The 15767-nt window shown below is 37.0% G+C and overlaps 13 non-coding genes across 13 annotated transcripts; all 13 read right to left on the reverse strand.

The window, feature by feature from the left end:
* Positions 1-1091: 1091 nt before the first annotated feature.
* Positions 1092-1163, reverse strand: TRNAG-UCC (transfer RNA glycine (anticodon UCC)). Its single transcript has one exon. It is a non-coding gene; the product is annotated as a tRNA-Gly (tRNA).
* A 3929-nt stretch (positions 1164-5092) lies between these two features.
* Positions 5093-5164, reverse strand: TRNAG-UCC (transfer RNA glycine (anticodon UCC)). The gene has a single exon. It is a non-coding gene; the product is annotated as a tRNA-Gly (tRNA).
* A 428-nt stretch (positions 5165-5592) lies between these two features.
* On the reverse strand, positions 5593-5664 carry TRNAV-UAC (transfer RNA valine (anticodon UAC)). Its single transcript has one exon. It is a non-coding gene; the product is annotated as a tRNA-Val (tRNA).
* Positions 5665-6592: 928 nt separating this feature from the next.
* On the reverse strand, positions 6593-6664 carry TRNAV-UAC (transfer RNA valine (anticodon UAC)). Its single transcript has one exon. It is a non-coding gene; the product is annotated as a tRNA-Val (tRNA).
* Positions 6665-8092: 1428 nt separating this feature from the next.
* On the reverse strand, positions 8093-8164 carry TRNAG-UCC (transfer RNA glycine (anticodon UCC)). Its single transcript has one exon. It is a non-coding gene; the product is annotated as a tRNA-Gly (tRNA).
* Positions 8165-8579: 415 nt separating this feature from the next.
* Positions 8580-8651, reverse strand: TRNAG-UCC (transfer RNA glycine (anticodon UCC)). Its single transcript has one exon. It is a non-coding gene; the product is annotated as a tRNA-Gly (tRNA).
* Positions 8652-9082: 431 nt separating this feature from the next.
* Positions 9083-9154, reverse strand: TRNAV-UAC (transfer RNA valine (anticodon UAC)). Its single transcript has one exon. It is a non-coding gene; the product is annotated as a tRNA-Val (tRNA).
* Positions 9155-10082: 928 nt separating this feature from the next.
* TRNAV-UAC (transfer RNA valine (anticodon UAC)) lies at positions 10083-10154 on the reverse strand. Its single transcript has one exon. It is a non-coding gene; the product is annotated as a tRNA-Val (tRNA).
* Positions 10155-10582: 428 nt separating this feature from the next.
* Positions 10583-10654, reverse strand: TRNAG-UCC (transfer RNA glycine (anticodon UCC)). The gene has a single exon. It is a non-coding gene; the product is annotated as a tRNA-Gly (tRNA).
* Positions 10655-11582: 928 nt separating this feature from the next.
* TRNAG-UCC (transfer RNA glycine (anticodon UCC)) lies at positions 11583-11654 on the reverse strand. The gene has a single exon. It is a non-coding gene; the product is annotated as a tRNA-Gly (tRNA).
* Positions 11655-12069: 415 nt separating this feature from the next.
* TRNAG-UCC (transfer RNA glycine (anticodon UCC)) lies at positions 12070-12141 on the reverse strand. The gene has a single exon. It is a non-coding gene; the product is annotated as a tRNA-Gly (tRNA).
* A 932-nt stretch (positions 12142-13073) lies between these two features.
* Positions 13074-13145, reverse strand: TRNAG-UCC (transfer RNA glycine (anticodon UCC)). Its single transcript has one exon. It is a non-coding gene; the product is annotated as a tRNA-Gly (tRNA).
* Positions 13146-14573: 1428 nt separating this feature from the next.
* Positions 14574-14645, reverse strand: TRNAG-UCC (transfer RNA glycine (anticodon UCC)). Its single transcript has one exon. It is a non-coding gene; the product is annotated as a tRNA-Gly (tRNA).
* Positions 14646-15767: the final 1122 nt, after the last annotated feature.

Consider the following 15767-nt stretch of genomic DNA (forward strand, 5'->3'; position numbering starts at 1 on the left):
CTATGGACCTTGTCATCTGAGCATATCTTAAGCAACAACTATGGCCCTCATTTCGAGTTGATCGCTCGCAAGGCGAATGTAGCAGAGTTACACACGCTAAGCCTACGCCTACTGGGAGTGTATCTTAGCTTCTTAAATGTGCGACCGAAGTATGCGCAATATTGCGATCACAAACGACTTAGCAGTTTTAGAGTAGCTTCAGACTTACTCTGCCTGTGCGATCAGTTCAGTGCTTGTCGTTCCTGGCTGACGTCACAAACACACCCAGCGTTCGCCCAGACACTCCCACCGTTTCTCCGGCCACTCCTGCGTTTTTTCCGGAAACGGTAGCGTTTTCAGCCACACGCCCCTAAAACGCCGTGCTTCCGCCCAGTAACACCCATTTCCTGTCAATCACATTACGATCGCCGGAGCGATGAAAAAGCCGTGAGTAAAATTACTTTCTTCATAGCAAAGATACTTGGCGCAGTCGCAGTGCGAACATTGCGCATGCTCTCTAAGCGGAATTTCACTGCGATGCGATAAAAAACACCGAGCGAACAACTCGGAATGAGGGCCTATAAGTGTGAAAACAGCACATAAGGAAAAGGATGCATTGGCCAGGAATTGAAACCGGGTAAACTGCTTGGAAGGCAGCTATGCTCATCACTATACCACCAATGCTTGAGCACTTTTCAAATGCATATAGTGGCCAATATGGAAATCACAACAACTGTTTGAAAGATATTTATAGCCTGCGCTGTAGCACCATTGGTGGAAGATATTCAAACAAAATTGGAAAATTGCATGACATTCACAATTCAAGATTTAGGCTCATCCATACTTAAGGTTTTTATGCACCATAGAACTGATATACAGTGGTATCAAAACTGAGAAAAGAAAAGACCTTTGATGTACTTGCATATGGAACCTCAGTGAACTTTGTAAAATGTATTTACAAATCTTTAATCAAGCAGTGGTGGAATCAAAAGTCATCTGCTAAGAAGGAATCATGATTTCTACATAGATTTTAACATTTTCTATGGACCTTGTCATCTGAGCATATCTTAAGCAACAACTATAAGTGTGAAAACAGCACATAAGGAAAAGAATGCATTGGCCGGGAATCGAACCCGGGTCAACTGCTTGGAAGGCAGCTATGCTCACCACTATACCACAAATGCTTGAATACTTTTCAAATGCATATAGTGGTCAATATGGAAATCACAACAACTGTTTGAAAGATATTTATAGCCTGCACTGTAGCACCATTGGTGGAAGATATTCAAACAAAATTGTCAAATTGCATGGCATTCACAATTCAAGATTTAGGCTCATCCATACTTAAGGTTTTTATGCACCATTGAACTGATATACAGTGGTATCAAAACTGAGAAAAGAAAAGACCTTTGATGTACTTGCATATGGCACCTCAGTGAACTTTGTAAAATGTGTTTACAAATCTTTAATCAGGCAGTGGTGGAATAAAAAGTCATCTGCTAAGAAGGAATCATGATATCTACAAAGCTTTTACCATTTTTTATGGAACTTGTCATCTGAGCATATCTTAAGCAGCAACTATAAGTGCAAAATCAGCACATAAGGAAAATGATGCATTGGCCGGGAATCAAACCCAGGTCAACTGCTTGGAAGGCAGCTATGCTCTCCACTATACCACCAATGCTTGAGTGCTTTTCAGCCTCATACAGTGGCTAATATGGAAACCACAATACCTGTTTGAAAGATATTTATAGCCTGCGCTGTAGCACCATTGGTGGAAGATATTCAAACAAAATTGGAAAATTGCATGACATTCACAATTCAAGATTTAGGCTCATCCATAATTAAGGTTTTTATGCACCATTGAACTGATATACAGTGGTATCAAAACTGAGAAAAGAAAAGACCTTTGATTTACTTGCATATGGCACCTCAGTGAACTTTGTAAAATGTATTTACAAATCTTTAATCAGGCAGTGGTGGAATCAAAAGTCATCTGCTAAGAAGGAATCATGATTTCTACAAAACTTTTAACATTTTTTATTGAAGTTGCCATCTGAGCATATCTTAAGCAACAACTATAAGTGCAAAATCAGCACATAAGGAAAATGATGCATTGGCTGGGAATCGAACCCGGGTCAACTGCTTGGAAGGCAGTTATGCTCATCACTATACCACCAACGCTTGACTACTTTTCAAATTCATACAGTGGCTAATATGGAAACCACAATACCTGTTTGAAAGATATTTATACCCTGCACTGTAGCACCATTGGTGGAAGATATTCAAACAAAATTGGCAAATTGCATGACATTCATAATTCAAGATTTAACCTCATCCATACTTAAAGTTTTTATGCACCATTGAACTGATATACAGTGGTATCAAAACTGAGAAAAGAAAAGACCTTTGATTTACTTGCATATGGCACCTCAGTGTACTTTGTAAATTGTATTTACAAATCTTTAATCAGGCAGTGGTGGAATCAAAAGTCATCTGCTAAGAAGGAATCATGCTTTCTTCAAAGATTTTAAAATTTTCTATGTACCTTGTCATCTGAGCATATCTTAAGCAACAACTATAAGTGCGAAAACAGCACATAAGGAAAAGGATGCATTGGCCAGGAATTGAAACCAGGTAAACTGCTTGGAAGGCAGCTATGCTCACCACTATACCACCAATGCTTGAGCACTTTTCAAATGCATATAGTGGCCAATATGGAAATCACAACAACTGTTTGAAAGATATTTATAGCCTGCGCTGTAGCACCATTGGTGGAAGATATTCAAACACAATTGGCAAATTGCATGACATTCACAATTCAAGATTTAGGCTCATCCATACTTAAGGTTTTTATGCACCATAGAACTGATATACAGAGGTATCAAAACTGAGAAAAGAAAAGACCTTTGATGTACTTGCATATGGCACCTCAGTGGACTTTGTAAAATGTATTTACAAATCTTTTATCAAGCAGTGGTGGAATCAAAAGTCATCTGCTAAGAAGGAATCATGATTTCTACAAAGATTTTAACATTTTCTTTGGACCTTGTCATCTGAGCATATCTTAAGCAACAACTATAAGTGCGAAAACAGCACATAAGGAAAAGGATGCATTGGCCGGGAATCGAAACCGGGTCAACTGCTTGGAAGGAAGCTATGCTCACCACTATACCACCAATGCTTGAGCACTTTTCAAATGCATATAGTGTCCAATATGGAAATCACAACAACTGTTTGAAAGATATTTATAGCCTGCGCTGTAGCACCATTGGTGGTAGATATTTAAACAAAATTGGCAAATTGCATGACATTCACAATTCAAGATTTAGGCTCATCCATACTTAAGGTTTTTATGCACCATTGAACTGATATACAGTGGTATCAAAACTGAGAAAAGAAAAGACCTTTGATGTACTTGCATATGGCACCTCAGTGAACTTTGTAAAATTTGTTTACAAATCTTTAATCATGCAGTGGTGGAATCAAAAGTCATCTGCTAAGAAGGAATCATGATATCTACAAAGATTTTACCATTTTTTATGGAACTTGTCATCTGAGCATATCTTAAGCAGCAACTATAAGTGCAAAATCAGCACATAAGGAAAATGATGCATTGGCCGGGAATCAAACCCAGGTCAACTGCTTGGAAGGCAGCTATGCTCAGCACTATACCACCAATGCTTGAGTGCTTTTCAAGTTCATACAGTGGCTAATATGGAAACCACAATACCTGTTTGAAAGATATTTATAGCCTGCACTGTAGTACCATTGGTGGAAGATATTCAAACAAAATTGGAAAATTGCATGACATTCACAATTCAAGATTTAGGCTCATCCATACTTAAGGTTTTTATGCACCATTGAACTGATATACAGTGGTATCAAAACTGAGAAAAGAAAAGACCTGTGATGTACTTGCATATGGCACCTCAGTGAACTTTGTAAAATGTGTTTACAAATCTTTAATCATGCAGTGGTGGAATCAAAAGTCATCTGCTAAGAAGGAATCATGATTTCTACAAAACTTTTAACATTTTTTATTGCACTTGCCATCTGAGCATATCTTAAGCAACAACTATAAGTGCAAAATCAGCACATAAGGAAAATGATACATTGGCTGGGATTCGAACCCGGGTCAACTGCTTGGAAGGCAGCTATGCTCATCACTATACCACCAACACTTAAGTATTTTTTCAAATTCATACAGTGGCTAATATGGAAACCACAATCCCTGTTTGAAAGATATTTATAGCCTGCACTGTAGCACCATTGGTGGAAGATATTCAAACAAAATTGGCAAATTGCGTGACATTCATAATTCAAGATTTAACCTCATCCATACTTAAGGTTTTTATGCACCATTAAACTGATATACAGTGGTATCAAAACTGAGAAAAGAAAAGACCTTTGATTTACTTGCATATGGCACCTCAGTGTACTTTGTAAAATGTATTTACAAATCTTTAATCAGGCAGTGGTGGAATCAAAAGTCATCTGCTAAGAAGGAATTATGCTTTCTTAAAAGATTTTAAAATTTTCTATGTACCTTGTCATCTGAGCATATCTTAAGCAACAACTATAAGTGCGAAAACAGCACATAAGGAAAAGGATGCATTGGCCAGGAATTGAAACCGGGTAAACTGCTTGGAAGGCAGCTATGCTCACCACTATACCACCAATGGTTGAGCACTTTTCTAATGCATATAGTGGCCAATATGGAAATCACAACAACTGTTTGAAAGATATTTATAGCCTGCGCTGTAGCACCATTGGTGGAAGATATTCAAATAAAATTGGCAAATTGCATGACATTCACAATTCAAGAGTTAGGCTCATCCTAACTTAAGGTTTTTATGCACCATAGAACTGATATACAGTGGTATCAAAACTGAGAAAAGAAAAGACCTTTGATGTACTTGCATATGACACCTCAGTGGACTTTGTAAAATGTATTTACAAATCTTTAATCAAGCAGTGGTGGAATCAAAAGTAATCTGCTAAGAAGGAATCATGATTTCTACAAAGATTTTAAAATTTTCTATGGACCTTGTCATCTGAGCATATCTTAAGCAACAACTATAAGTGTGAAAACAGCACATAAGGAAAAGAATGCATTGGCCGGGATTCGAACCCGGGTCAACTGCTTGGAAGGCAGCTATGCTCACCACTATACCACCAATGCTTGAGCACTTTTAAAATGCATATAGTGGTCAATATGGAAATCACAACAACTGTTTAAAAGATATTTATAGCCTGCGCTGTAGCACCATTGGTGGAAGATTTTCAAACAAAATTGTCAAATTGCATGGCATTCACAATTCAAGATTTAGGCTCATCCATACTTAAGGTTTTTATGCACCATTGAACTGATATACAGTGGTATCAAAACTGAGAAAAGAAAAGACCTTTGATTTACTTGCATATGGCACCTCAGTGAACATTGTAAAATGTGTTTACAAATCTTTAATCAGGCAGTGGTGGAATCAAAAGTCATCTGCTAAGAAGGAATCATGCTTTCTTAAAAGATTTTAAAATTTTCTATGTACCTTGTCATCTGAGCATATCTTAAGCAACAACTATAAGTGCGAAAACAGCACATAAGGAAAAGGATGCATTGGCCGGGTATCGAACCCGGGTCAACTGCTTGTAAGGCAGCTATGCTCACCACTATACCACCAAAGCTTGAGCTCTTTTCAAATGCATATAGTGGCCAATATGGAAATCACAACAACTGATTGAAAGATATTTATAGCCTGCGCTGTAGCACCATTGGTGGAAGATATTCAAACAAAATTGGCAAATTGCATGACATTCACAATTTAAGATTTAGGCTCATCCATACTTAAGGTTTTTATGCACCATTGAACTGATATACAGTGGTATCAAAACTGAGAAAAGAAAAGACCTTTGATGTACTTGCATATGGCACCTCAGTGAACTTTGTAAAATTTGTTTACAAATCTTTAATCATGCAGTGGTGGAATCAAAAGTCATATGCTAAGAAGGAATCATGATATCTACAAAGATTTTACCATTTTTTATGGAACTTGTCATCTGAGCATATCTTAAGCAGCAACTATAAGTGCAAAATCAGCACATAAGGAAAATGATGCATTGGCCGGGAATCAAACCCGGGTCAACTGCTTGGAAGGCAGCTATGCGCACCACTATACCACCAATGCTTGAGTGCTTTTCAAGTTCATACAGTGGCTAATATGGAAACCACAATACCTGTTTGAAAGATATTTATAGCATGCGCTGTAGCACCATTGGTGGAAGATATTCAAACAAAATTGGCAAATTGCATGACATTCATAATTCAAGATTTAACCTCATCCATACTTAAGGTTTTTATGCACCATTGAACTGATATACAGTGGTATCAAAACTGAGAAAAGAAAAGACCTTTGATTTACTTGCATATGGCACCTCAGTGAACATTGTAAAATGTGTTTACAAATCTTTAATCAGGCAGTGGTGGAATCAAAAGTCATCTGCTAAGAAGGAATCATGCTTTCTTAAAAGATTTTAAAATTTTCTATGTACCTTGTCATCTGAGCATATCTTAAGCAACAACTATAAGTGCGAAAACAGCACATAAGGAAAAGGATGCATTGGCCGGGTATCGAACACGGGTCAACTGCTTGTAAGGCAGCTATGCTCACCACTATACCACCAATGCTTGAGCTCTTTTCAAATGCATATAGTGGCCAATATGGAAATCACAACAACTGTTTGAAAGATATTTATAGCCTGCGCTGTAGCACCATTGGTGGAAGTTATTCAAACAAAATTGGCAAATTGCATGACATTCACAATTTAAGATTTAGGCTCATCCATACTTAAGGTTTTTATGCACCATTGAACTGATATACAGTGGTATCAAAAATGAGAAAAGAAAAGACCTTTGATGTACTTGCATATGGCACCTCAGTGAACTTTGTAAAATTTGTTTACAAATCTTTAATCATGCAGTGGTGGAATCAAAAGTCATATGCTAAGAAGGAATCATGATATCTACAAAGATTTTACCATTTTTTATGGAACTTGTCATCTGAGCATATCTTAAGCAGCAACTATAAGTGCAAAATCAGCACATAAGGAAAATGATGCATTGGCCGGGAATCAAACCCGGGTCAATTGCTTGGAAGGCAGCTATGCTCACCACTATACCACCAATGCTTGAGTGCTTTTCAAGTTCATACAGTGGCTAATATGGAAACCACAATACCTGTTTGAAAGATATTTATAGCATGCGCTGTAGCACCATTGGTGGAAGATATTCAAACAAAATTGGCAAATTGCATGACATTCATAATTCAAGATTTAACCTCATCCATACTTAAGGTTTTTATGCACCATTGAACTGATATACAGTGGTATCAAAACTGAGAAAAGAAAAGACCTTTGATTTACTTGCATATGGCACCTCAGTGTACTTTGTAAAATGTATTTACAAATCTTTAATCAGGCAGTGGTGGAATCAAAAGTCATCTGCTAAGAAGGAATCATGATTTCTTCAAAGATTTTAAAATTTTCTATGTACCTTGTCATCTGAGCATATCTTAAGCAACAACTATAAGTGCGAAAACAGCACATAAGGAAAAGGATGCATTGGCCAGGAATTGAAACCGGGTAAACTGCTTGGAAGGCAGCTATGCTCACCACTATACCACCAATGCTTGAGCACTTTTCAAATGCATATAGTGGCCAATATGGAAATCACAACAACTGTTTGAAAGATATTTATAGCCTGCGCTGTAGCACCATTGGTGGAAGATATTCAAACACAATTGGCAAATTGCATGACATTCACAATTCAAGATTTAGGCTCATCCATACTTAAGGTTTTTATGCACCATAGAACTGATATACAGTGGTATCAAAACTGAGAAAAGAAAAGACCTTTGATGTACTTGCATATGGCACCTCAGTGATCTTTGTAAAATGTATTTACAAATCTTTTATCAAGCAGTGGTGGAATCAAAAGTCATCTGCTAAGAAGGAATCTTGATTTCTACAAAGATTTTAACATTTTCTATGGAACTTGTCATCTGAGCATATCTTAAGCAGCAACTATAAGTGCAAAATCAGCACATAAGGAAAAAGATGCATTGGCCGGGAATCGAACCCGGGTCAACTGCTTGGAAGGCAGCTATGCTCACCACTATACCACCAATGCTTGAGCACTTTTCTAATGCATATAGTGGCCAATATGGAAATCACAACAACTGTTTGAAAGATATTTATAGCCTGCGCTGTAGCACCATTGGTGGAAGATATTCAAATAAAATTGGCAAATTGCATGACATTCACAATTCAAGATTTAGGCTCGTCCATACTTAAGGTTTTTATGCACCATAGAACTGATATACAGTGGTATCAAAACTGAGAAAAGAAAAGACCTTTGATGTACTTGCATATGGCACCTCAGTAAACTTTGTAAAATGTATTTACAAATCTTTAATCAAGCAGTGGTGGAATCAAAAGTCATCTGCTAAGAAGGAATCATGATTTCTACAAAGATTTTAAAATTTTCTATGGACCTTGTCATCTGAGCATATCTTAAGTGTGAAAACAGCACATAAGGAAAAGAATGCATTGGCCGGGATTCGAACCCGGGTCAACTGCTTGGAAGGCAGCTATGCTCACCCCTAAACCACCAATGCTTGAGCACTTTTAAAATGCATATAGTGGTCAATATGGAAATCACAACAACTGTTTGAAAGATATTTATAGCCTGCGCTGTAGCACCATTGGTGGAAGATATTCAAACAAAATTGTCAAATTGCATGGCATTCACAACAATTCAAGATTTAGGCTCATCCATACTTAAGGTTTTTATGCACCATTGAACTGATATACAGTGGTATCAAAACTGAGAAAAGAAAAGACCTTTGATTTACTTGCATATGGCACCTCAGTGAACATTGTAAAATGTGTTTACAAATCTTTAATCAGGCAGTGGTGGAATCAAAAGTCATCTGCTAAGAAGGAATCATGCTTTCTTAAAAGATTTTAAAATTTTCTATGTACCTTGTCATCTGAGCATATCTTAAGCAACAACTATAAGTGCGAAAACAGCACATAAGGAAAAGGATGCATTGGCCGGGTATCGAACCCGGGTCAACTGCTTGTAAGGCAGCTATGCTCACCACTATACCACCAATGCTTGAGCTCTTTTCAAATGCATATAGTGGCCAATATGGAAATCACAACAACTGATTGAAAGATATTTATAGCCTGCGCTGTAGCACCATTGGTGGAAGATATTCAAACAAAATTGGCAAATTGCATGACATTCACAATTTAAGATTTAGGCTCATCCATACTTAAGGTTTTTATGCACCATTGAACTGATATACAGTGGTATCAAAACTGAGAAAAGAAAAGACCTTTGATGTACTTGCATATGGCACCTCAGTGAACTTTGTAAAATTTGTTTACAAATCTTTAATCATGCAGTGGTGGAATCAAAAGTCATATGCTAAGAAGGAATCATGATATCTACAAAGATTTTACCATTTTTTATGGAACTTGTCATCTGAGCATATCTTAAGCAGCAACTATAAGTGCAAAATCAGCACATAAGGAAAATGATGCATTGGCCGGGAATCAAACCCGGGTCAACTGCTTGGAAGGCAGCTATGCGCACCACTATACCACCAATGCTTGAGTGCTTTTCAAGTTCATACAGTGGCTAATATGGAAACCACAATACCTGTTTGAAAGATATTTATAGCATGCGCTGTAGCACCATTGGTGGAAGATATTCAAACAAAATTGGCAAATTGCATGACATTCATAATTCAAGATTTAACCTCATCCATACTTAAGGTTTTTATGCACCATTGAACTGATATACAGTGGTATCAAAACTGAGAAAAGAAAAGACCTTTGATTTACTTGCATATGGCACCTCAGTGAACATTGTAAAATGTGTTTACAAATCTTTAATCAGGCAGTGGTGGAATCAAAAGTCATCTGCTAAGAAGGAATCATGCTTTCTTAAAAGATTTTAAAATTTTCTATGTACCTTGTCATCTGAGCATATCTTAAGCAACAACTATAAGTGCGAAAACAGCACATAAGGAAAAGGATGCATTGGCCGGGTATCGAACACGGGTCAACTGCTTGTAAGGCAGCTATGCTCACCACTATACCACCAATGCTTGAGCTCTTTTCAAATGCATATAGTGGCCAATATGGAAATCACAACAACTGTTTGAAAGATATTTATAGCCTGCGCTGTAGCACCATTGGTGGAAGTTATTCAAACAAAATTGGCAAATTGCATGACATTCACAATTTAAGATTTAGGCTCATCCATACTTAAGGTTTTTATGCACCATTGAACTGATATACAGTGGTATCAAAAATGAGAAAAGAAAAGACCTTTGATGTACTTGCATATGGCACCTCAGTGAACTTTGTAAAATTTGTTTACAAATCTTTAATCATGCAGTGGTGGAATCAAAAGTCATATGCTAAGAAGGAATCATGATATCTACAAAGATTTTACCATTTTTTATGGAACTTGTCATCTGAGCATATCTTAAGCAGCAACTATAAGTGCAAAATCAGCACATAAGGAAAATGATGCATTGGCCGGGAATCAAACCCGGGTCAACTGCTTGGAAGGCAGCTATGCTCACCACTATACCACCAATGCTTGAGTGCTTTTCAAGTTCATACAGTGGCTAATATGGAAACCACAATACCTGTTTGAAAGATATTTATAGCATGCGCTGTAGCACCATTGGTGGAAGATATTCAAACAAAATTGGCAAATTGCATGACATTCATAATTCAAGATTTAACCTCATCCATACTTAAGGTTTTTATGCACCATTGAACTGATATACAGTGGTATCAAAACTGAGAAAAGAAAAGACCTTTGATTTACTTGCATATGGCACCTCAGTGTACTTTGTAAAATGTATTTACAAATCTTTAATCAGGCAGTGGTGGAATCAAAAGTCATCTGCTAAGAAGGAATCATGATTTCTTCAAAGATTTTAAAATTTTCTATGTACCTTGTCATCTGAGCATATCTTAAGCAACAACTATAAGTGCGAAAACAGCACATAAGGAAAAGGATGCATTGGCCAGGAATTGAAACCGGGTAAACTGCTTGGAAGGCAGCTATGCTCACCACTATACCACCAATGCTTGAGCACTTTTCAAATGCATATAGTGGCCAATATGGAAATCACAACAACTGTTTGAAAGATATTTATAGCCTGCGCTGTAGCACCATTGGTGGAAGATATTCAAACACAATTGGCAAATTGCATGACATTCACAATTCAAGATTTAGGCTCATCCATACTTAAGGTTTTTATGCACCATAGAACTGATATACAGTGGTATCAAAACTGAGAAAAGAAAAGACCTTTGATGTACTTGCATATGGCACCTCAGTGATCTTTGTAAAATGTATTTACAAATCTTTTATCAAGCAGTGGTGGAATCAAAAGTCATCTGCTAAGAAGGAATCTTGATTTCTACAAAGATTTTAACATTTTCTATGGAACTTGTCATCTGAGCATATCTTAAGCAGCAACTATAAGTGCAAAATCAGCACATAAGGAAAAAGATGCATTGGCCGGGAATCGAACCCGGGTCAACTGCTTGGAAGGCAGCTATGCTCACCACTATACCACCAATGCTTGAGCACTTTTCTAATGCATATAGTGGCCAATATGGAAATCACAACAACTGTTTGAAAGATATTTATAGCCTGCGCTGTAGCACCATTGGTGGAAGATATTCAAATAAAATTGGCAAATTGCATGACATTCACAATTCAAGATTTAGGCTCGTCCATACTTAAGGTTTTTATGCACCATAGAACTGATATACAGTGGTATCAAAACTGAGAAAAGAAAAGACCTTTGATGTACTTGCATATGGCACCTCAGTAAACTTTGTAAAATGTATTTACAAATCTTTAATCAAGCAGTGGTGGAATCAAAAGTCATCTGCTAAGAAGGAATCATGATTTCTACAAAGATTTTAAAATTTTCTATGGACCTTGTCATCTGAGCATATCTTAAGTGTGAAAACAGCACATAAGGAAAAGAATGCATTGGCCGGGATTCGAACCCGGGTCAACTGCTTGGAAGGCAGCTATGCTCACCCCTAAACCACCAATGCTTGAGCACTTTTAAAATGCATATAGTGGTCAATATGGAAATCACAACAACTGTTTGAAAGATATTTATAGCCTGCGCTGTAGCACCATTGGTGGAAGATATTCAAACAAAATTGTCAAATTGCATGGCATTCACAACAATTCAAGATTTAGGCTCATCCATACTTAAGGTTTTTATGCACCATTGAACTGATATACAGTGGTATCAAAACTAAGAAAAGAAAAGACCTTTGATTTACTTGCATATGGCACCTCAGTGTACTTTGTAAAATGTATTTACAAATCTTTAATCAGGCAGTGGTGGAATCAAAAGTCATCTGCTAAGAAGGAATCATGCTTTCTTAAAAGATTTTAAAAAATTTTATGTACCTTGTCATCTGAGCATATCTTAAGCAACAACTATAAGTGCGAAAACAGCACATAAGGAAAAGGATGCATTGGCCGGGAATCGAACCCGGGTCAACTGCTTGGAAGGCAACTAAGCTCACCACTATACCACCAATGCTTGAGCTCTTTTCAAATGCATATAGTGGCCAATATGGAAATCACAACAACTGTTTGAAAGTTATTTATAGCCTGCGCTGTAGCACCATTGGTGGAAGATATTCAAACAAAATTGGCAAATTGCATGACATTCACAATTTAAGATTTAGGCTCATCCATACTTAAGCTTTTTATGCACCATTGAACTGATATACAGTGGTATCAAAACTGAGAAAAGAAAAGACCTTTGATGTACTTGCATATGGCACCTCAGTGAACTTTGTAAAATTTGTTTACAAATCTTTAATCATGCAGTGGTGGAATCAAAAGTCATCTGCTAAGAAGGAATCATGATATCTACAAAGATTTTACCATTTTTTTATGGAACTTGTCATCTGAGCATATCTTAAGCAGCAACTATAAGTGCAAAATCAGCACATAAGGAAAATGATGCATTGGCCGGGAATCAAACCCGGGTCAACTGCTTGGAAGGCAGCTATGCTCACCACTATACCACCAATGCTTGAGTGCTTTTCACGTTCATACAGTGGCTAATATGGAAACCACAATACCTGTTTGAAAGATATTTATAGCATGCGCTGTAGCACCATTGGTGGAAGATATTCAAACAAAATTGGCAAATTGCATGACATTCATAATTCAAGATTTAACCTCATCCATACTTAAGGTTTTTATGCACCATTGAACTGATATACAGTGGTATCAAAACTGAGAAAAGAAAAGACCTGTGATGTACTTGCATATGGCACCTCAGTGAACTTTGTAAAATGTGTTTACAAATCTTTAATCATGCAGTGGTGGAATCAAAAGTCATCTGCTAAGAAGGAATCATGATTTCTACAAAACTTTTAACATTTTTTATTGAACTTGCCATCTGAGCATATCTTAAGCAACAACAATAAGTGCAAAATCAGCACATAAGGAAAATGATGCATTAGCTGGGAATCGAACCCGGGTCAACTGCTTGGAAGGCAGCTATGCTCATCACTATACCACCAACGCTTGAGTATTTTTCAAATTCATACAGTGGCTAATATGGAAACCACAATCCCTGTTTGAAAGATATTTATAGCCTGCACTGTAGCACCATTGGTGGAAGATATTCAAACAAAATTGGCAAATTGCGTGACATTCATAATTCAAGATTTAACCTCATCCATACTTAAGGTTTTTATGCACCATTGAACTGATATACAGTGGTATCAAAACTGAGAAAAGAAAAGAACTTTGATTTACTTGCATATGGCACCTCAGTGTACTTTGTAAAATGTATTTACAAATCTTTAATCAGGCAGTGGTGGAATCAAAAGTCATCTGCTAAGAAGGAATCATGCTTTCTTAAAAGATTTTAAAATTTTCTATGTACCTTGTCATCTGAGCATATCTTAAGCAACAACTATAAGTGCGAAAACAGCACATAAGGAAAAGGATGCATTGGCCAGGAATTGAAACCGGATAAACTGCTTGGAAGGCAGCTATGCTCACCACTATACCACCAATGCTTGAGCACTTTTCTAATGCATATAGTGGCCAATATGGAAATCACAACAACTGTTTGAAAGATATTTATAGCCTGCGCTGTAGCACCATTGGTGGAAGATATTCAAATAAAATTGGCAAATTGCATGACATTCACAATTCAAGAGTTAGGCTCATCCATACTTAAGGTTTTTATGCACCATAGAACTGATATACAGTGGTATCAAAACTGAGAAAAGAAAAGACCTTTGATGTACTTGCATATGGCACCTCAGTGGACTTTGTAAAATGTATTTACAAATCTTTAATCAAGCAGTGGTGGAATCAAAAGTCATCTGCTAAGAAGGAATCATGATTTCTACAAAGATTTTAACATTTTCTATGGACCTTGTCATCTGAGCATATCTTAAGCAACAACTATAAGTGTGAAAACAGCACATAAGGAAAAGAATGCATTGGCCGGGATTCGAACCCGGGTCAAATGCTTGGAAGGCAGCTATGCTCACCACTATACCACCAATGCTTGAGCACTTTTAAAATGCATATAGTGGGCAATATGGAAATCACAACAACTGTTTGAAAGATATTTATAGCCTGCGCTGTAGCACCATTGGTGGAAGATATTCAAACAAAATTGGCAAATTGCATGGCATTCACAATTCAAGATTTAGGCTCATCCATACTTAAGGTTTTTATGCACCACTGAACTGATATACAGTGGTATCAAAACTGAGAAAACAAAAGACCTTTGATTTACTTGCATATGGCACCTCAGTGTACTTTGTAAAATGTATTTACAAATCTTTAATCAGGCAGTGGTGGAATCAAAAGTCATCTGCTAAGAAGGAATCATGCTTTCTTAAAAGATTTTAAAATTTTCTATGTACCTTGTCATCTGAGCATATCTTAAGCAACAACTATAAGTGCTTTTAAGGCAGCTATGCTCACCACTATACCACCAATGCTTGAGCTCTTTTCAAATGCATATAGTGGCCAATATGGAAATCACAACAACTGTTTGAAAGATATTTATAGCCTGCGCTGTAGCACCATTGGTGGAAGATATTCAAACAAAATTGGCAAATTGCATGGCATTCACAATTTAAGATTTAGGCTCATCCATACTTAAGGTTTTTATGCACCATTGAACTGATATACAGTGGTATCAAAACTGAGAAAAGAAAAGACCTTTGATGTACTTGCATATGGCACCTCAGTGAACTTTGTAAAATTTGTTTACAAATCTTTAATCATGCAGTGGTGGAATCAAAAGTCATCTGCTAAGAAGAAATCATGATATCTACAAAGATTTTACCATTTTTTATGGAACTTGTCATCTGAGCATATCTTAAGCAGCAACTATAAGTGCAAAATCAGCACATAAGGAAAATGATGCATTGGCCGGGAATCAAACCCAGGTCAACTGCTTGGAAGGCAACTATGCTCACCACTATACCACCAATGCTTGAGTGCTTTTCAGGTTCATACAGTGGCTAATATGGAAACCACAATACCTGTTTGAAAGATATTTATAGCATGCGCTGTAGCACCATTGGTGGAAGATATTCAAACAAAATTGGCAAATTGCATGACATTCATAATTCAAGATTTAACCTCATCCATACTTAAGGTTTTTATGCACCAT

This window comes from Pseudophryne corroboree, chromosome 4, assembly GCF_028390025.1.
Source record: "Pseudophryne corroboree isolate aPseCor3 chromosome 4, aPseCor3.hap2, whole genome shotgun sequence".
Lineage (NCBI taxonomy): Eukaryota > Metazoa > Chordata > Amphibia > Anura > Myobatrachidae > Pseudophryne > Pseudophryne corroboree.